Source organism: Mesoplodon mirus, assembly GCF_964341445.2.
Source record: "Mesoplodon mirus genome assembly, chromosome: 1".
Classification (NCBI taxonomy): domain Eukaryota; kingdom Metazoa; phylum Chordata; class Mammalia; order Artiodactyla; family Ziphiidae; genus Mesoplodon; species Mesoplodon mirus.
This window is the reverse complement of record NC_138976.1, coordinates 56,448,469-56,470,304: the sequence shown is the minus strand read 5'-3', so window position 1 is coordinate 56,470,304 and position 21,836 is coordinate 56,448,469. Positions and strand designations below refer to the sequence as shown.

The following is a 21,836-nucleotide window of genomic DNA, read 5'->3' as shown; positions in this document are numbered from 1 at the left end:
ATCCTTGTTAAATGTTTCTTGTATTTTCTCCATTCGGTTTCTGAGATTTTGTATCATCTTTACTATCATTACTCTGAATTCTTTTTCAGGTAGGTTGCCTATTTTGCCTTCATTTATTTGGTCTTGTAGGTTTTTACTTGTAACATATTTTTTTGTCATTTCTTTTTTTTTTTTTTTTTTTTTTGACTGGTGGTGCTGTATTCCTGTCTTACTGGTTGTTTGGCCTGAGACGTCCAGCACTGGAGTTTGCAGGCAGTTGGATAGAGTCGGGTCTTGGTATTGAGATGAGAACCTCTGGGATGCCTCACTCTTATTAATATTCCCTGGTGTCTGAGGTTCTCTGTTAGTCCAGCAGTTTGGACTCAGAGTTCCCACCACAGGAGCTTGGGCCCAACCTCCAGCCTGCAAACCAAGATCCCGCAAGCTGGTAACTGGGGGTTCCTCCTGTCCCCTTAGGTGTCCATGGTCCCCCACTGGTGCCTGGCAGGTGCCCTAGTTTTGCAGAGATGCGAATTCCGCATCCTCCTATTACGCTATCTTGACTCTGCAAGGATAAATTTTAGTATATCCATACAATGGAACACTATTGAAGAGTGAAAACAGCATGATGAATCTCAAAAAAAACCATAATGTTGGGCAAAAGAAAAAACAAAAAATACATATAGCATGATTCTATATATATATAAAGATAAAAATAGGAGAAATAAAACAACATTTTTAGGGATGAATATATAGGTGGAAAACTATAAAGAAAAACAAGGAAGTAACTATTACAAAGGTCAACACAGAGGTTACATTTAGGGAAAAGGGAGAGCTTGTGATCAAGAAAAGACATTCTGGAGACTTGTGGAACTTAAAATAGCCTATTTCTTGACCTAGTTGGTTGGAATACAGGTGTTTACTCTGTAATTATTTGTGAAACTGAATGTTTATATTTTATGCATTTTGCTGTATGTATGTTAGGCTTCACAATTTAAAAAAAAAGAACAAGAACTTAGTGAACATGTAAAATACCTAAGTTACTTGTAGACAGATTGATGTTGGTTTCAGTTTCTCACTAAGAATTAATTAAAACAATAATCGACAAATGCAGTGGATGTTTATGTGTAGTTTGCTGTGTAGAATCATTTACTCATAAATTTAGTTTTAGTGATTACAGCTCTCCCTCATATTCAGTACTGTCACCATGACTCAAAACTGAGTGCTATTTCCTTCCTCGAAGTATGTAGCACTGTCATCTATGTCAGTTACTCAGCATGTAGTACACAGCTGTCAGTTGGTTATAGATGGTGACTTGTTGCCTGCATAGACTTCTCAAGAATTCATGCCTTGTCTCCCCTACCAGATTGTAGTTGCCTTAAAGACAGGGCAGTCTTCCTCATTTTTACTATAGATCAACTTCAGCGGGAGCAGATCCCACAGCTATTTAAGTGATGGTGGAGTTTTATTACAATGACTGAGTATATAAAGCTCATGCCTCCATTTTACAGATGCTGGGGATGACTAAGCTGGCTTTCTTGTCCCTTTGGGAAGATTCTCAGAAAAAGACATTTTCAGGGGCAGGGTGATGCTTTAGAGATTAGGCAAAAAGTGAAGTTAATTAAAAGGATACAAATACTAGGAAAAAGAAAGCCATCAGAACAAAAGCAGCCATTCTCTCAGGCTCTCTCTCTTTCTCTGAGCCACATGGCCATTTGCCTTTGATTACTAAACATAAATGATGTAGTCTCTCTCTCCGGAAACTGGCATTTCTTAGTTTCCTGTGTACATAACTAAAGGTGGTGTCCCAGAGCTCCCTATTTACACATTCCTAAATTCCAAACACACGTAACAGACTCTTTCAAAAAAACAATATATATTCTTTTCTTGCTGATTCTTTGCTGATTAAAAAAGTAGTAGATGCTCATAATTTAAAATATTTTTAAATTATAGACTATTTTTTAGAACCGTTTTAAGATCATGGAAAAAAAAGTAAAAATTACCAAGTTCCCATATACTTCCTCCTATTTCCTGCCACACACACACAGTTCTCCCTATTATTAACAACTTGCATTGCTCTAATACATTTTCTATAATTGATGGACTGATATATTTTAAATTTATTTTATTGAGGTAACGTTGATATATAACATTATGTAAGTTTCATGTGTACAACATTATATTTCTAATTCTGTATACACTACAGCATGCTTACTACCAAAAATTTAGTTTCCCTCCATCACCATTCAGTTAATCCCCTTTACCTATTTCACCCTCCCCAGCTTTTCTGATGGGGCTCCTCAAAGGACTGGCTTCTCTCTTGCTCATGTTGGAGCTCTGGCAGGTCCAACACAATCTAGCCACCTGGAGGAGAGTCGAGATGGTGCCTTTGGCTGGTAATATGAAATTTGTTGTTTAAAGGTAAACATATAGACAAATACTGAATACTGTAATATTTTAATCATGATGAGTAAGTCACTTTTAACTCTAGTATAAAAGTTAAAGGAAAAAAGCATTTAAAAAACTATAATTTTAAAATATGTTAAAAGATACAAATATGAACAGATGTAAAATGTGACAACAATAATATAGTGTGTGGGGGACTTAAAATGTAGAGGTTTTGTAGGTGATTGAACTTAAGTTGTTATCAGTCTGAAAATAGACTGTTACAGCTCTAAGATATTGTATGTAAGCCTCAACGTAACCATGTAAAAAAATACCTACAGCCTTATACCCATTAGGATTGCTACTGTCAAAAAACAGAAAACAAGTGTCAGTGAGGATGTGGAGAAACTGGAACCCTTATGCACTACCAATAAGAATGTAAATTGGGGTTTCCCTGGTGGCGCAGTGGTTGAGAGTCCGCCTGCCAATGCCGGGGACACGGGTTTGCACCCTGGTCCGGGAAGATCCCACATGCCGCGGAGCGGCTGGGCCCGTGAGCCATGGCCGCTGAGCCTGCGCGTCTGGAGCCTGTTCTCCGCAACGGGAGAGGCCACACAGTGAGAGGCCCGCGTACCTCAAAAAACAAACAAACAAACAAACAAAAAGAACGTAAACTGGCACAGTGGCTGTGGAAAATTGCATGGCAGTTCCTAAAAAAATTAAAAATAGAAATACCATATGATCCAACAATTTCACTTCTGAGTATATACCCAAAAGAATGGAAAGTAGGGTCTCAAAGAGGTATCTGTACACCCATGTTCATAGCACCATTATTCAAAATAGCTAAAATGTGAAAGCAACCCATGCGTCCATGGATAGATGAATAAGCAAAATGTGGTATATACATACAATGGAACATTATTCAGTCTTGAAGGAAATTCTCCAATATACTATAATATGGATAAACCTTGAGGACATTATGCTAAGTGAAATAAGCCAGTCACAAAAAGATAAATACTGTATGATTCCATTTATATGAGGTACTTAGAGCAGTCAATATTATACAGACAGAAAGTAGAAAGGTGGTTGCCAGGGGCTGAGGGGAGGGGAGAATGTAGAGTCATTATTTAATGGGTATAGAGTTTCAGTTTTACAAGATGAAAAAGTTATGTGAATGTGTTTAACACCACTGAACTGTACTTAAAAATGGTTAGGATGGTAAATATCATATTATATATATTTTACCACAATAAAAAAGAAAAAAACAGACTTCCCTGGTGGCACAGTGGTTAAGAATCCTCATGTCAATACAGGGGACATGGGTTCAAGCCCTGGTCTGAGAAAATCCCACATGCCACAGAGCAACTAAGCCCCTGCACCTCAACTACTGAGCCTGTGCTCTAGAGCCTGTGAGCCACAACTACTGAAGCCCACACGCCTAGACCCCATGTCCTGCAACAGGAGAAGCCACCTCATGAGAAGCCCACGCACCACAATGAAGAGTAGCCACTGCTCGCCACAACTAGAGAAAGCCCACACACAGCAAAGAAGACCCAATGATGGATGGATGGATGGAAGGAAGGAAGGACCTACAGAAACTACACAGAAGAAAGAGAGGAATCAAAGCACAACTATACAAAAAAACAACAAAACACAAAGGAAGACATCAAGAGAGGAAAAGGCAGACAAAATAATTAAAAGACTAACAAATAGGGGGGAGTGTTTAAAAACTGTGCAACATTGACAAAAGGACCAAGATAGTCAAGGCCCAGGAAGGGATAGCCCCAAGGACCTGGGGTGTCTCCTCTCCCGAGGCCAGGAGCAGCAGCAGGGTGGAAAATGGGGGTACCCCTACCCCCTGCATGGCCCAGTGCATGGGCCTCTCTAGGTGGGGTGTACCCCAAGGAAGAGGCCTCAGTAGTGTGTGCTCATCATGCAGCCTAGATGCCCCTACCACTCACTCCATCGCAGAAGGAGATAGACTGAGTGACAGCAACACAGGAGCATCCTCCCCCATTGCTGAGGCTGTAACCCACTTGCTAAGAATGGCCAATTGCCACAGTGCCCTTGGTCTCGCTCCAGCATGCTCTGGATCTCCTTCAGGACCCTCTCATCACTGAGCAGAGCATGCTCCATCTCGGGCCGACCTCCTCTCCTCTCTATCACCTTGGCTGAGTTCCTGGCTCCACCCAAGGCCTTCTCAGAGCCCGATCCATTGCGGGGGCAGCTATAGTTCTCTGCTTCTGCTCAATCCACCAGACACTGGGGCTCAACCAGCCACTTGGTGGAGAGAGAGAAGTGCTCAAATTCGGAGGGTGAGATCAGGTAGAAACCTTGGCCATATTTGCATCTGAAGATGCAGAAAGCAATGCTGCTGACATCCACCTAGCAGAAGTAGCTATAATGAACCTGGGGCTTGAGCAGGGGCAGTGAGACCACCTGGACATCACCCACGTTGGTGAGGTTCCCTATAGTCCTCAGCTCGACAGCTGCAGAAGCAGGCCACAGTGACTCACTGCACCTGCAAGTCCTCTAGGGTGGTTAGCTTCAGCTTCAGCCTGGCACTGACCTTGGGCAGCATGAAACACCTTGAACTGTTCTTCTTACCCAACGAGCAGCTGGTGGCTTCCCTGAATGTCCAGGCTCTTTGACAGGTCATGGGCCACTTCCAGGTACTTGAGAAGGGGCACACTGTGTCCGTCCAGCACCAGGATGCCCACCAGGCATCAGCTGGATCTCCTTGGCCTGCTCTGCGCGCACCGGCTCATCCATTCTGTGCTCCTCGGGTGTCATGCACAAGGCAAAGGCAAAGACGGTACTACCATTGGTGCCAGCCCACAGCAAGAGGCAGAGGCGAGAGTTTTCCCTCAGGTAGATGTCAGTGAAGTAGAGGGTCCAGACTAAGCCCGTGAAGGTGTCTGCTGCCGAGTGGGCCTCCATCTTGCATTGCATGGGCGCCAGCTCCATGTTCTGCATGTGGGTCTGCTCTGCCCTGGTGCTCCCCTCCTGCACATCTCCTGGAGGGCCAGCGGGCCTGCTACCTTTTGGACACCCGGCTGCAAAGTGTCCAGCGGAAGGACTGGCACAGAGATGTCTTTAGGGACTTCACATGGGACAGTGAGCCCTCCAAGGCTAGCTGATCACTGAGGTGTGTGCACTTGACAAAGACCTGCTGCTACCGCCGGTGGTCAAAGAGGCTGAAGCCGTGGCTGGTGCCGAAGGCCACGAAGTGCCACTGGGAGTGCAGGGTCAAGAAGGTGACCACAACCAGGGGCTGGCACTGCACCAATACGAAGGGCTGAAAGCCAGGCTCAAAGCACACAGGCCCCGGGCAGGCACACAGGCGTTCCTGCCCCTTCCAGCGGTAGCCTTCCTGGTCCTGTAGTAGGTCAGCCTCCACCTGCTCCACGGAGTGCTCCACCTCCTCATTTAGCTCTAGCACCCTCACCTGCCCTGCCGTTGTGGCCACAACCAGGTAGCCACTGTATTTGCAGAGGAAAATCTTCTGGATGCCCAGCTGAGGATTGTCACTGTGGGGGTCGAAGGAGCCCACCTTGCAGAGCGGGGACCACTCATCCTCGCCCTGGGCAGTGAGGCTCTCACTGGGGTCTGTGTTGGTGAGGAACACCTGTACAGTGCTGAGTTTGTAGAGCAGCAGCAAGCACATGCCACAGGCATCCCAGAACCTCACCATGCTGTCCTCATGCCCCATGAGTTATGGGCCACTCCACGGTGGAGAAGTGTGTGTTCTACCAGCTGCCAGCAGTGATGATGTGCTCCCACAGCTTCAGGAGGATGTTGGAGACTTGGTGGGAGCAGGTGATGGCAGAGCAGTTCAGGGAGGCCAGGTAGGGAGGCTAAATCGCAGCCAACTGGCCGTCTGCAGGTCAGTCACCACCAGCTCCTCCTCAGCCAGCACCACCTGAGCATAGGGGTCATCAAAGGCAGCCGCACGGTCCATCTCAATGAGAAGAGTAAAGTCGATGACTCGGGAGATGAAGTCAGAAGCTGTCTGCTGGCTGTTGTGGACCACCGAGATGCAGTGGCAGTCCCCATAGCCAGCCCACAGCATGCCACGCTTGAAGATGGTGAAGGGCAACCCCTGCTTGATGGTCAGCCAGAAGATGTTGGTAATAGCTTTGCAAGGAAAAGGACCAAAAGGCACACAGCTGTGCAGGGGCTCTGGTTGCTGGGTATCACCGGACATGGGCCACCAGCAGTAGCTGCTTTCAGAATGGCAGCTATCAGATGACCATCCTGCTGCCAGCAGATATTCTCCTGTTGCTGGCTGCTGAGGAAATGACAGAGCACGTGGCTGCTCTGCAGGTCCCAGATGATGAAGAGCTCCCAGCTGGAGCCAATGAGGATCTGGCTGGGGTCCCAAGGATGTTCCTGCAGAGCCTCCAGCACCTCAAACACCCACCGGTGAGGGCTTTTTCTGGAAACTATGCTCATAGCAGCACTATTTACAATAGCCAAGACATGGAAACAACCTAAATGTCCATCAACAGATGAATGGATAAAGAAGATGTGATATGTGTGTATATATGTATACATACACAAAATGGAATATTACTCAACCATTAAAAAGAATGAAATAATGCTATCTGCAGCAACATGGGTGGACCTAGAGATTATCATACTAAGTGAAGTAAGTCAGAAAGAGAAAGACAAATACCGTATTATATCACTTATATGTGGAATCTAAAACAGGACACAAATGAACATATCTATGGAACAGAAAGAGACTCACAGACATAGAGAACAGACTTGTGGTTGCCAAGAGGGAGGGGGGATGTGGGAGGGAAGTATTGGGAGTTTGGGATTAGCAGATGCAAACTATTATATACAGGATGGATAAACAACAAGGTCCTACTGTATAGCACAGGGAACTATATTCAATATCCTGTGATTAAACCATAATGGAAAAAATATGAAAAAGAATATATATATGTATAACTGAGTCACAATGCTGTATAGCAGAAATTAACACAACATTGTAAATCAACTATACTTCAATAAAAAGTTTTTAGAAAGAAAAAAATAGAATAGAAAATATCAAAGTATATCTCCCATAATACCAATAAGTGTTGTTTCATGACACTTGTTTCAGTTATGAGTATAGGTGCACACAAATGACATGGTGGGTTACAATGTTAGCCATATTGATACTTGTTACTGTGAGTCACAGTATAAAATGGTTTTTTTTTCATGGTATAAGATGTTTGAAAGCTACTGCTCTCTGGTACCTAACCTAGAGGGATGCCTAATGCTCTATGAATGCTTACTGAATTGAACAAACTGAGTTGTATGATACAATACATTTATTACAACTTCAAAGCTTCCACTTTAAAAGAATATAAAGTATAATGGCTATTGGAACAAAAGTAAATGGATTCTGGGCTATGTGAAGCTATAGGGGGCAGGGCGGAGGAGTAGTAGAGAGGGATGCGAATACTTCCTGTTATATTTCAACAGACTTTCTCCCCAGTAACTAAAATGGGTCTATATTTAAGGAAGATTAAATACAATTTTGGCTAAGTTCACTTTGGAAAGCTTTTCTTGTTCACTGAAATCACCTCATAATTATAAAGTTCTGCATCTTTAAAATATCTGGTATAGGTAATTCCACCATGAGTCACAAAAGGATCTTTCAGAGCAAAAAGCAAACAAACAAAAAAAAGAAAAAAACAAAAACCCTAAGACAATGAACTCAAGGGTAACAGTAAATCTTTTTCTGTCAGTAATTAACATTAAATGAAAAAATGCTCTTTAGTCAAAAGACAAAGAGTGGCTGAACGAATTAAAAAAACAAGACTCAACTATATGCTGTCTAAAAACGAAACACACGGGCTTCCCTGGTGGTGCAATGGTTGAGAATCTGCCTGCCAATGCAGGGGACACGGGTTCGAGCCCTGGTCTGGGAAGATTCCACATGCTGCGGAGCAACTAGGCCCGTGAGCCACAACTACTGAGCCTGCGCGTCTGGAGCCTGTGCTCTGCAACAAGAGAGGCCACGATAGTGAGAGGCCCACGCACCGCGATGAAGAGTGGCCCCCGCTTGCCACAACTGGAGAAAGCCCTCGCACAGAAATGAAGACCCAACACAGCCAAAAATAAATAAATAAATAAATAAATAAATAAAAATTTAAAAAATAAAATAAAATAAAAAATAAAAAGGACACACAGGTTGAAAGTGAAGGGATGGAAAAAGATATTCCACGGAAATAGTAGCCAAAACAGAGCAGGGTTGGCTATACTTATATCACACAAAATAGATTATAAGTCAAAAATTGTCATAAGAGACAGAAGGACGTTATACTGATAAAAGTGCCAATCTACCAACAAGATATAAGAATTACATATATTACACACATCAGAGCACCTAAATATATAAAGTAAACATTGACAGTTTGAAGGGAGAAATAAACAATATAAGACAAGACAATAATAGTAAGAGACTCCACTCTCAGTAATGGATAAAACATCCAGACAGAAGATCAAAAAGGAAACAGAGGACTTGAACAAAACTATAGACTAAATGGACCTAACAGACATACAGAATAAGTCCCCTACATACAAACCTTCAAGTTGCAAACTTTCAAAGATGGGAACGTGTGTTCGCATATCCAATCACGTAAGTTAGTTCACTTGTCTGGTGTACATTATCACGTGCATGCATCCTCTACAAGTAGTTGTGCTTCTGTGTACTTTACTATACAGTACTGTACAGAGTACAGTAGTATAGTATCTTTATTTCAGCTAGATCTGCAAGAGGACAACTTCATTGAACTCCTTGCTGTGCAACATGAGGAGATTACTAGTGAAGGCCTGATGGAACTGGAGGCCCAGAGAAAGGACGAAGAGAGACAAGAGAAAGAAGAAGTAACTGAAGAACCTAAGAGGTTCACGATGTAGGAAATGGCAAGGGGATTTTCTTTATTTGAGGAGGCACTGTTAGTTTTTGAGGCATAGGACCAGAATATAGAACAGTACATGAAGGTTGCAGCAGCCGTTCAGAATGCAATCCAGTGCTACCATGTCATCTATGATGAGAAAAAAAGAGGTACTACCCAGACATCACTGGTTCATTTTTTCAAGAGGGTCGACAGAATTAATTCCAGCAAGGAACCAGAACCTGTGCCATCGTCAGGTGTGAGTGAAAACTGCAGCTTGCCCTCTGTCTCCTATTGTTGTTGATCCTTCAGCTCTGCCATCTCCCACCTCCTCTCCCTCCTCCAGTCACTAACTCTTCTTGCTTGTTCACTCAACGCCAGCCCCTATATGCCAGCTGTTGTACTGTACACTGTATTTTTCAAGGTACTGTACTGTAAGATTAAAAATGTTTTCATTACTTTTTGTTTATATATTATATGTGTGAAAAGTATTATAAACCTATTACAGTACAGTACTATATAGCCGATTGTATTAGTTGGGTGCCTAGGCTAACTTAGTTGGACTTATGAACAAATTGGACTTACAAATGTGCTCTCAGAACAGAACTCGTTTGTATGTAGGGGACTTACTGTATAGAACATTCCACCCAACAGCAGCAGAACACATTCTTCTCAAGTGCACATGGAACATTCTTCAGGATAGCTCACATTCAGGTCACAAAACAAGTCTTAACAAATTTAAGAAGATTGGAATTATACCAAATATCTTTTCTGACCACAATGGAATGAAACTAGCAGTCAATAGTAGACAAAAAACTGGAAAAATTAACAAATGTGGAAACTAAACAACAATAATCTTGAACAACAATTGGATTTAAAAGGAAATTTGAAAATACCTTGAGAAAAACAAAAACACAACGTATCAAAACATATGAGATTCAACAAAAGCAGTACTAAGAGGGAAGTTTATTGTCATAAATGCTTAATTAAAAAAGAAAAAAAATCTCAAACAACCTAACTTTACACTCCAAGAAGCTAGAAAAAGAATAAATTAAGCCTACAGTTATCAAAAATATGGGAATAAGAAAGATCAGAACATAAGTGAAATAGAAAATAGAAAAACAAGTGAAAAAAACCAACGAAACTAAGAGCTGATATTTTGAAAAGATAAATAAAATTGACAAACTCTTAGAAAGACTACGAAAAAAAGAGGTGACAAAATAAAATGAAAGAGAAGACATTAAAAACGATGCCACAGAAATTAAAAAGATCATAAGTGACCAGTATGAACAATTATACACCAACGAACTGGATAATCTAGAAATAATGGATAAATTCCTAGAAACATACAACCTACCAAGACCTAATCATAAAGAAAAACAAAGTCTAGGGAGTTCCCTGGTGGCCTAGCGGTTAGGATTCCGGGCTTTCACTGCTGTGGCCTGGGATCAGTCCCTGGTCAGGGAACTGAGATCCCACAAGCTGCATGGCACAGCCAAAAAAAAAAAAGTCTCAACAGACCTATAACTTGTATGAAGGTTGAATCAATAATCAAAAATCTCCCAAGGAAGAAAAGCCCAGGACCAGATGGCTTCACTAATGAATTCTACCAAACATTTTAAAAGAATTAATGCCAATCTGTCTCAAGCTCTTCCAAAAACTTGAAGAGAAGTATACACTTCCAAACTCATTTATGAAGTCAGCATTATCCTGATACCAAAGCCAGAAAAAGACACTACAAGAAAAGAAAACTACAGGCCAATATCCCAGATGAATACAAATGCAAAAAAAAAAAAATACTAGCAAAGCAAATTCAACAGCTTTTTAAAAGGACTGTAGATCATGACCAAGTGAGATTTATCCCTGGGATGCAAAGATGTTGGTTCAACATATACAAATCAATAAATGTGATACACCACAATACCAGAATATACAATAAAAATTACACAATCATCTCAATAGATAAAAAAGCATTTGACAAAATTCAAATACCCTTTTATGATAAAAACTCTCAAAAAACTAGGAATATAAGGAAATTACCTCAACATAATAAAGGCCATATATGACAAGCCCACAGCTAACCTCACACTAAATGGTAAAAAATTGAAAGCTTTTCCTTTAATATTAGTAACAGACAAGGATAATTGCTCTTTCTACTTCTATTTAACATAGTACTAGAAATTATAGCTAGAACACTTAGGCAAGAGAAAGAAATAAAAGGCATCCAAATTGGAAAGAAAGAAGTAAAACTGTCCATGTTTGCAAATGACAATATCTTATATATAGAAAATCTTAAAGGCTACACCAAGAAACTGTTAGAACTAATAAATTCAGTAAAATTGTAGGATACAAAATCAACATACAAAAATCAGTTGTATTTCTATATACTAACACTGAACTATCTGAAAAGAAAATTAAAGAAACAATCTCATTCATAATAGCATAAAAAACAACAGCATATTTAGGAATAAATTTAAACAAGGATGGGAAAGACCCATGCACTGAAAACTATAAGACGTTGATAAAGACACAAACAAATGGAAAGATATCCCATATTCATGGATTGAGAATTAATATTGTTAAAATGTCCATACTACCCAAAGTGATCTACAGATTCTATGTAACCCCTATCAAAATTCCAACAGCATTTTTCACAGAAGTAGAAAAAGCAATCCTAAAACTCATATGGAAACACCAAAGAACCTGAATAGATAAAGCAATCTTGCAAAACTGGAGGCACTCCACTTCCTGATTTCAAAATATATTACAGAGCTACAATAGTCAAAACAGTACTGTACTGGCATAAAGACAGAGATTTGGACCAATGGAACAGACTAGAGAGCCCAGAAATAAACATATGCATACATGGTCAACTGATCTTTGACAAAAGTGCCAAGAATACACAATGGGGAAAGGATAATCTCTTCAACAAATGGTGTTGGGAAAACTGAATATCTATATGCTAAAGGATGAAATAGTACCCTTATCTTATACCATACACAGAAATCAACTCAAAATGGATTAACATTTAAAGAAGAAATCTGAAAGTGTAAAACTCCTAGAAGAAAATGTTGGGGAAAAGCTTCATTGGTCTTGAATATGATTTTTTTTGTATATGACAACAACAGCCCAGGCAACAAAAGCAAAACAGTCAACTGGGACTACATCAAACTAAAAAGCTCCTTTATAGCAACAGAAACAACAGAGTGAAAAGGCAATTTATGGACTCAGAGAAAACAGTTGAAAACTATATATCTTATAAGGGGTTAATATCCAAAATATGTAAGGAACTCCTACAACTCAACAGCCAAAAACCAAAACCTGATTTTAAAGTGAGCTAAGGACTTGAATAGGCATCTCTCCAAAGCAGACATATAAATGGCTATCAGGTATATGAAAAAATGCTCCATGGTCTATAACCATCAAGGAAATACAAATCAAATCAAAGCCACAATGAAATATCACCTCACTCCTGTAGGGATGGTTATTATTTAAAAAAAAAAAAAAAAAAGACCACAAGTGTTGGTTAGGATGTGGAGAAATTGGAACCCTTGTGCACTGTTGGTGGGAAAGCAAAATAGTGTAGCCACTATGGTTAACAGTATAGAGGTTCCTTAAAAAATTAAAAACAGAACTACTGGGACTTCCCTGGTGGTCTGGTGGTTAAGAATCTGCACTTCCAATGCAGGGGGCATGGGTTTGATCCCTGGTCGAGGAACTAAGATCCCGCATGCTGTGTGGTGTGGCCAAAAAATAAAAATAAAAATAGAACTACCATATGACCAAGCAATCCCAGTTCTAGGTATTTATCCAAAAGAAATGAAACTAGGATCTCAAAGAAATCTCCCATGTTCATTACACTCCATTACAGCACCAGTCACGATAGCCAAGACGTGAAAAAGCATGAATGTCTATCAACAGATGAATAAAGTCATAGTGGTATACACATATAATGGATTATTATTTAGCCTTTAAAAAGAAGGAAACTCTGCAATATGTGACAACATGGATGAACCTTGAAGATATTATCCTAAGTGAAATAAACCAGTCACAGAAAGGCAAATATTGCATGATTTCACTTATACAAGGTATCTAAAATAGTCCAATTCATAGAATCAAAATGTGTAATGGTGGTTGCCAGGAGCCAGAGAGAGGGGATGTGTGAATTATTAATCAATAGGCATAAAGTTTCAGTTAAGCAAGATGAATAAGTTCTAGAGATCTGTGCTACAACATTGTATCTACCCTATAGTCAACAATAACTGTATTGTATACTTAAAAAACTACTAAGAGGATAAATCTCATGCTAAGTGTTCTTACTAAAATTAAACTCTGAAATGGGTCTCACTGGGTTAAAATCAATGTGTTGACAGGACTGTGTTCCTTTCTGAGGCTCTGTAGGATAATTTGTTTCTTGCCTTTTCCACTCTCTAGAGGCCTTCCACATTCTTTGGCTTATTGCCCTCTTTTTTCATCTTCAGAGCCATCACCATCAGACTAAGTCTTTCTCACAGTGTCAGCTCTCTGGTTCTTTGTTATGTCTCTCTCTTCCATTTATATAAATTATAATTACATTGGGACCATCTGGATAATCTAGGATAATCTCTCTACACATGGCAGAGTGAATAATGTCCTCCAAAGATATCCAAGCCTGAGTTCCTGGAACCTATGATTGCTACCATATATGGAAAAGGGGACTTTTGCATATGTAATTAAATTAAGGATTTTGAAGTGGGGAGATTATCCTAGATTATCTGGGTGAATCTAAATATAATTGCAAGTGTTCTTATGATAGGAAGATTGAGGGAGATTTCATGAAACAGAGATGAAGGAGATATGACAGAAGCAGAGATTAGAGAGATGTGCTTCAAAGATAGAGGAAGGGACCCCAAACCAAGGAATACAAGTGGCCACTAGAAGATGAAAAAAAACAAGAAAAGGGACTTTCCATTCAGAGACTCCAGAAAAAAATCAGCCCTGAAAACATTTTGACTTTAGCCCAGTGAAAACTGATGTTGGCTTTCCGACATCCAGAACTGTAAGAGAATAAATGTGTGTTGTTTTAAGCGACAGAACTTGTAGCAACAATAGGAAACTAATATACCATCATCTCAAGGTCTGCTGATTACCAACCTTAATTCCATCTGAAACCTTCATTCCATTTTTCCATTCCATTTTGAATTTAATATAGTCACAGTTTCCAGGAATTAGGACATGGACATCTTGGGGTTAAGGGCATTATACTGCCTACCACAACTTCACACACAGTGAAAGTCCAGGTGAACAAAATATGTCAATGTCAAACATTAACAGAAAATGTAGGAGAATGTGTTCATAATCTTGGGTATGTAAAAGGCCTTAAGACAACAAAGTTGTTAAGACATCTTTTTTAAAAATTGATACACTTGCTTCCATCAAAGTTTTAAAATTCTATAGGCTAAATAATACCATATATAAAGTAATAATACAAGCAACAAGCTGGCAGAAAACATTTGTAACATATATAACCAAGCATTAATAGCCCATTTTATACTAGTAAAAAATAGAAAATGACTTAAGTGTTCATCATTAGGGGAATGATTAACTAAATCGTACATTTACCCATACAGTAGGTTACCTACAGCAGTTTAAAAGAATGAGGGAGAATCTTTCTGATTCTTTGCAAAAATCTCCAAGACATATTGATATTTTAGACAGTTATAGAACAGCATGTACTGTGTGATGCTATTCTAAGGGGGGAAACAACATGCACCAAACAAAGTCATGAAGTATTTCCCCCAACTTTATGAGGATATCAGCAATTACCTCTGGGGAAAAGAGTAGCAGCAGAGGGAAACATTAATTCTGTTCTATATCATTTGAATGCAGACACATTCATGTATACATTGCATAATTTTTTTTTTTTTTGCGGTACATGGGCCTCTCACTGTTGTGACCTCTCCCGTTGCGGAGCACAGGCTCCGGACGCGCAGGCCCAGTGGCCATGGCTCACGGGCCCAGCCGCTCCATGGCATGTGGGATCCTCCCAGACCGGGGCACGATCCCGTGTCCCCTGCATCGGCAGGCGGACTCTCAACCACTGCGCCACCAGGGAAACCCTGCATAATATTTTTTAAAGCACAGTTTTGTCTTGCTCATCACTGTATCCAAGCAGCCAGTACAGTACTTGATAGGTAATGTTTGTTTAGTGAATGAAATCCAAAGGGATGGGACTTATTGCTAATGCTAAATCCCGTGCTGGTGAGAAAATGCCCTGGTTATACCTAAATTCTTCCTGCTTCAAGCCCCGCTTGGTCTTCCTTTGGGAACTGCTTTGGGGAAACTGGAAGCCTGAGCCAGAAGTGTGTGTGCGCAGACGCACACATGCATGCGTGCACGTGCTAGCATGCATAATAATTTATATTCTTTATGTTTAATCCGGACAACAAGCCTGCAAAGTAGTCACCCTCATACCCATTTTACAAATGAGGAAATTAAGGCTTAGATAAGGGACTAACTGAATGACTTACACTGGAGTTTTCTTTTTTCTCTTCCTGTAAATGCAATTTTGACAGTTGCAGAATTCTTACAAAACAGAATGTGGTCAGTTCAAGAAACAACTTCCTTCTACCAGTACTTGACTTGCTTTATTAGTTATTTGTTTTACTTGTATTAGATAGTTCATACACTTGCTTTTAAAACTGGCAGTAAATTGTATTCAGTACTTCTACTTCCCTCCCTTGAGACAATAGTCAACAACTTTTTGTGTGTCTTTCCAGAAATATTCTATGTACACACAAGCACACATACAAATATTTCTAAAGTTTAATTCGAAGCATTTTACATACATTGTCTGGTACCTCTCTTATTTCACTCAACAATGTATCTTGGAAATCACTACATATTTGCTAGATCTGCTACATTCTGGACCATAGCTGTACATGATTAATTTTAGAGAAACCTCACAATTTCATTAATCCCTCCTCATTTATGGCCACTGAAATTGTCTCATATCTTGTTATTACAAAGCTACAGTGGCTACTGTTATACATGGGCCATTTTGCACATGTGCAAATGTATCTGCAGAATAATTTCTAGAGGATCAATTGCTGAATAAAATAGATGTCCCTTAAAATTTTTCATGGATATTGATAATATTCCTCTGTAGATGTTATATAATTTCACTCTCCCCAAGTAATGTTTATTCGTACCCCACCTCCAACACTTGGTAAAATTTTCTTATACAAGAGGGAAAAGACAGAAAAAAGAAAAGAAAAAATCTATTTCACTTGCATTTGACACCCAAAGGTAGTTTCTTCAACCTTGCCCAGGGGCAAGTTGCAGTTCCATCAACCCCCCATTTCCTGCAACTGTACTACTTTTCAACGGAAACTGTGAAAACTATTCCCCTCTCTTTTACTTTATACGTGATTGATCTACTTCATGTAGGACTGGGCATGGAAATTATTAATTCTGCTCTTCTATTTAAAAGATATCACTCCTTTCAAGCTGATCGACCCCTCACAATCCTAGGTCACTTTCTGAGGGCACTTTCCAGAAATTTCCACCTTTGGTTCTGTGGTGTAGCTACTGCCTCCTCCTGAGAACTATTTACTTGAGGTACTTTTCCTGGCAAAAAAGAAACACACTGTCCCCATTTCTTTCTTCCCCCCCTTTCCTCAATCTCATCTCAAGTGTTTTCCTTAGGAAAACACTTTATTTCATTACTATTTAGCTTTGGGCAAACTAGTTTCCCCAGTTCCCCAGCTACAAAGATAGACTCCTTGATTTCTAAGGCCAAATCTATTTTTTCTTACTCTTCCTATACAAAGCTTGAAAATATGGCAACTGATAATAAAAACTTTTTACATGTTAAAATAGCTTTAAAATTATATAGCAACTAATACTGACTTAGAGGTTAGCAGGTAGAAGGATCCTGAGATGTACTTCCTGGATTGCTAACTTCAAATTTCATCTGTGACAAGTTTTCTCACCTGAGTTATTAACAACAACAACAACAAAAATCATTTCATTATATGATTTATAGTGGGGAGCACTATTTATATGATTTATAGTGGGGAGCACTATTTCTCCCTCTCTCCTCACCTCCAATAAAGAGAAAATACTATCACTAGCTTTTTCTGGGTAGAGTTAACATGTTGATTTGTTCTCTTATTCATTACAAAAATCTTTTTGGCAATCTTTACCAAATCAAAGCTATTTGGCTTGGTTGGAAACCAGATGTGATTTCAGTCCATTAAGAAATTTGTCTTTGTATGAGGGGAAAGATTTTCTCAGAAGGTAACTAGAACAGAACATTGGTAGATTCATGAAGAGTACCAGTACTTTCTGTTTTGTTTTTATCTTTCCTTAGAGATGGTGAGTCCTGTAGTCCTACTGCCTGGCACAGTGCCTGGCATAGAAGAGGTGCTCAATAATTATCTCGAGTCCATTAATGAATAAGATTACTTACGGAGAAAGAACTCCTCACATTCTTCCCCCTCAGCTCTCACATATCTTTTTCTAGTAAACTGGAGTGCAAACAGGGTCGGGGGGAGCTCCATTATCCACCTGAATGGAGACAGAGATTAGAGAATGATTATTCTGTTTCCTCATAAATACCTCAAAGATATTAATAAACAGAGGAGATAACTTAAATAATTTCAGGTAGCAGTCCACAGGCAGAAAACGTAAATGCAGACTTGCTCCTTGGCTGCGATCCCTCAAGAGAAACAATTCTCTAACAGCAAGCCGTCTACAGACAAAACTGGGGCAACACCCCATGATTTAGTCAGCTATTTAAAGAAAAAGACAATTGAGATTTCAGAAAACAGACTAAATTATTGTAAGACAGTTCACTCAAAGAAAAGTTCAAATAGAAAAAAATGGAATAACAATATTCACTTTAAAATATGTATGTTTGCTTATTGCGCGAACGTTATTGCTTAAATCCGGTACGTGAGTTCTGGGAGGAGGTGCTTCCTTTCCCGCCGGCCGCCCGGCCTACGCGGGCACCTGGGAGACGCGGCCGAATCCAGGGCTACTCTCTGGGGCCTCGGGCTCCCAGGTCGCTGCACCCGGCGCGCTCCCCACTGAAGCTAGAAAAATGCCTCAGCCCGGCAGTACCTTTTTTTCTTTCCTCCACGGCTGATTGGCTCCGAAGTTTCGTCCGTTATTACGGGAAAGCCCCGGCCTCCAGCCTCCGAGCCGAGCTGTGGTCCCGCAGCCTCCCCTGCGGCCTCAGGGCCCCAGCCGTCTAGCTTAGAACCCCTCCCTCTTTCCTCTTCCTCGCTCCCTTTCTCTCACCCTCCTCGCTCTCTCTTTTCTGGAGTTTCTCGGCCCGCTCTCCGGGGGCCCCGGCCCAGCCCCGCGCGTTTCACTTCCACGTCGCTCCGGCGGCGCAAGCGGCCGGCCGGGCCGGCGCTTTGCGTGCTCGGGAGACGCGCACATGCACGCTCTGCTCTTCGAGCGCAGGTTCGAGCGGAGCTCTGGTTGGCCGGAGGCCCTTGGGGCTGACAAGCGAACGTCCGTGCTGCCCCTGCGGCGCTCCAGCCTGCTGGCAAGCGGCAGGGGAATGACTGCGTGTGAGGAATCTCCAAAGGAGAAGAGCAGGATGTGCGTGCGTGCGTGCGTGAGTGCGCGCGCGTAAGAAAGTTGAGGAAAGAAGAGCCCGCTCTTAACAGTGCAAAAAAGAGAAAGGGGGGAGGTGGAGAAAATTTGGAGGAGAGTAGCTGACTGTTAGAGGGGGCTTCAGAGAAGTGGTGGGGGACAGGTAACCCAGAGAGTGGGAAGGCGGGGCATGGAAGACTTGCGTCCCAATCACAGAGGATGTATGGAGGAAGGAACTTGGCACATCAGAGGCGTTTTGCCATTCTGCTCGAAAGCAAAACAAAACAAAAATTAGAAGGGACGTCAGTGGAAATGGCAGAATAGGAAGCTGCACGGGCCCATCCCTACACAGAAACCCCAAAAAGATAAGTGTCAGAATTGACTTTGTGGGAACTCTGGGAAATAGATGAACGTTTGTAGCATCCAAGTGAATCCTCAATCAAGAAAAAGATGACTTAAACACAGCATAATGGGGACATTACTAGCGAATTTAAGGGAGTAAAAAGGATTGTGAGAGAAAACTCTGAACAGTGTACACTAACAAGTAGGTAACCTAGATAAAATGGGCAAATTCCTAGAAACACACAGACCACCAAAACTGATGCAAGGAAAAAAAATAGGAAATCTGAACAGCCTTATAACAAGAGATTGAATCAGTAGTTTAAAAAACAAAACAAACAAACAAACAAAAAACACTTCTGACAAAGAAAAGTCCAGGACCAGATAAGATGGCTTCACTAGCGAATTGCATCAAACTTTTAAGGAACAACTAACACTAATCCTTTTCAAACTCTTCTAAGAATAGAAAAGCAGTGAACACTTCTTAACTCATTTGATGGGGCCAGCATTACCTGATGCCAAAACCAGAGACATCACAAGAAAAGAAAATTTCAGCCCAATATCCCCTATGAATATAGATGCAAAAAATCCTTGCAAACCAAATCCAGCAAAATGTTAAAAGAACTACACACCATGACTAAATGATATTTATCTCAGGAGAGATTCAACATACGAAAATCAATCAATGTAATATACAGTATTAATAGAATGAAGGAAAAACGTGATCATCTCAACCGATGCAGAAGAATAATTTGACGAAATCCAACACTTTTTCAGGGTAAAAACATTCAACAAACTAGGAATAAAGAGAACTTTCTCAATCTGATTAAGGGTATTTATGAAAAAAAAAAACCTACAACTAACATCAATAGTGAAAGACTGAAAGATTTCCCCCTAAGATCAGGAACAACAACAACAAAAAGAATGCCTGCTTTTGCTTCTTCTATTCAAAATTGTATAAGCAGCATTGTCCTGAAAGTTCTAACTTGAGCAATAAGGCAAGAAAAAAGAAATAAGAGGCACCCTGGTGGTCCACTGGGTAAGACTCTGCACTCCCAATGCAGGGGACCTGGGTTTGACCCCTGGTCAGGGAACTAGATCCCACATGCCACAACTAAGGAGCCCACGTGCCACAACTGGGACCTGGTGCAGCCTAAACAAATAAATATTAAGAAAAAAAAAAAGAAACAAGAGGCATCCAAATTAGAAAGAGACAAGTAAAACTACCCCTCTTTGCAGATGACATGATCTTATATAGAAAATCATAAAGAATCCACAAAAAAATATTAGGGCTAATAAATTCAGTGAAACTTCAGGATAAAAGATCAACACATGAAAATTAGTTGTATTTCTAAACACTAGCAATGAACAATCCAGATAGGAATCTGAGAAAATTCAATTTTCAGTAGCATCAAAAAGAATAAAATACTTAGAAATAAATTTAACCAAATAGGTGCAATACATGTACACTGAAAACTACAAAACATTGTTGAATTCAAGAAGACCGAAATGAATGGAAAGACATCCTGTGTTCATGAATTAGAAGACTTAATAGTGTCAAGATGGCAAAAGTACCTAAAGTAATCTATATATCCAGTGCAATCCTTATGAAAATCCCAATGGCCTTTATTTTGGTACAAATGAAAAAGCTGATCCTGAAACTTACATGGAATTACAGGGAACTCAGATACAAACTTGAAACAGGTCAACATTATTTTGAAAAGAAGAACAGAAATGGAATACTCACGCCCCCCAATTTCAAAACATACTGCAAAGCTACAGTAATCAAAGCAGTGTGGAACAGACATTAAAAATACACATATATCTCAGTGGAATATGATTGAGAATCCAGAAATAAACCAATACATCTATACTCAATTGATTTTTGACAAGAATCCCAAACCATTCAATTGACAAAGAACAGTCTCATTAACAAATGGTGATAGGACAACTGGAGGTCCACTTGCAAGGGAAGGTAGAACCCTACCTTACACCATATGCAAAAAAAAAATACATCAAAATGCATCAAAGATTTAAGTGTGAGCTATAAAACTCTAAAAGTCATGGAAGAAAACATAGAGGTAAATCTTCAACAAGGACCTACTGTATAGCAAAGGGAACTCTGCTCAATATTATGTAACAACCTAAACAGGAAAAGAATTTGAAAAAGAATAGATACATGTATATGTATAACTGAATCACTTTGCTGTACACCTGAAACTAACACAACATTGTTAATCAACTCTACTCCAATATAAAATACAAAGTTAAAAAAAGAAAACATAGAGGTAAATATTTATGACCTTGGATTTGGTAATGGAGTCTTGGATATGACACCAAAAGCATAAGCAACAAATAAAAAAACCAAAATTAATTAGGCTTCATAAAAACTAAAATCTTTTGTGCATAAAAGGACACTCTCGGGACTTCCCTGGCTATGCAGTGGATAAGACTCCACGCTCCCAATGCCGGGGGCCCGGTTTCGATCACTGGCCAGAGAACTAGATCCCACATGCATGCCTCAACTAAGAGTTTGCATGACACAACTAAGGAGCCCATGTGCCGCAAGTAAGGAGCCCGCCTGCTGCAACTAAGGGGACTTCTACAACCAAGGACCCCCCTGCAGCAATTAAGACCTGGCACGACCAA

At 40.4% G+C, this 21,836-nt stretch overlaps 1 pseudogene across 1 annotated transcript; it reads right to left on the bottom strand.

The window, feature by feature from the left end:
• Nucleotides 1-4,304: 4,304 nt before the first annotated feature.
• On the bottom strand, nt 4,305-6,819 carry LOC309806847 (LLGL scribble cell polarity complex component 2-like; annotated as a pseudogene). Its single transcript has one exon. The product of its transcript is annotated as an LLGL scribble cell polarity complex component 2-like (transcript).
• Between the last annotated feature and the right edge of the window lie 15,017 nt (nt 6,820-21,836).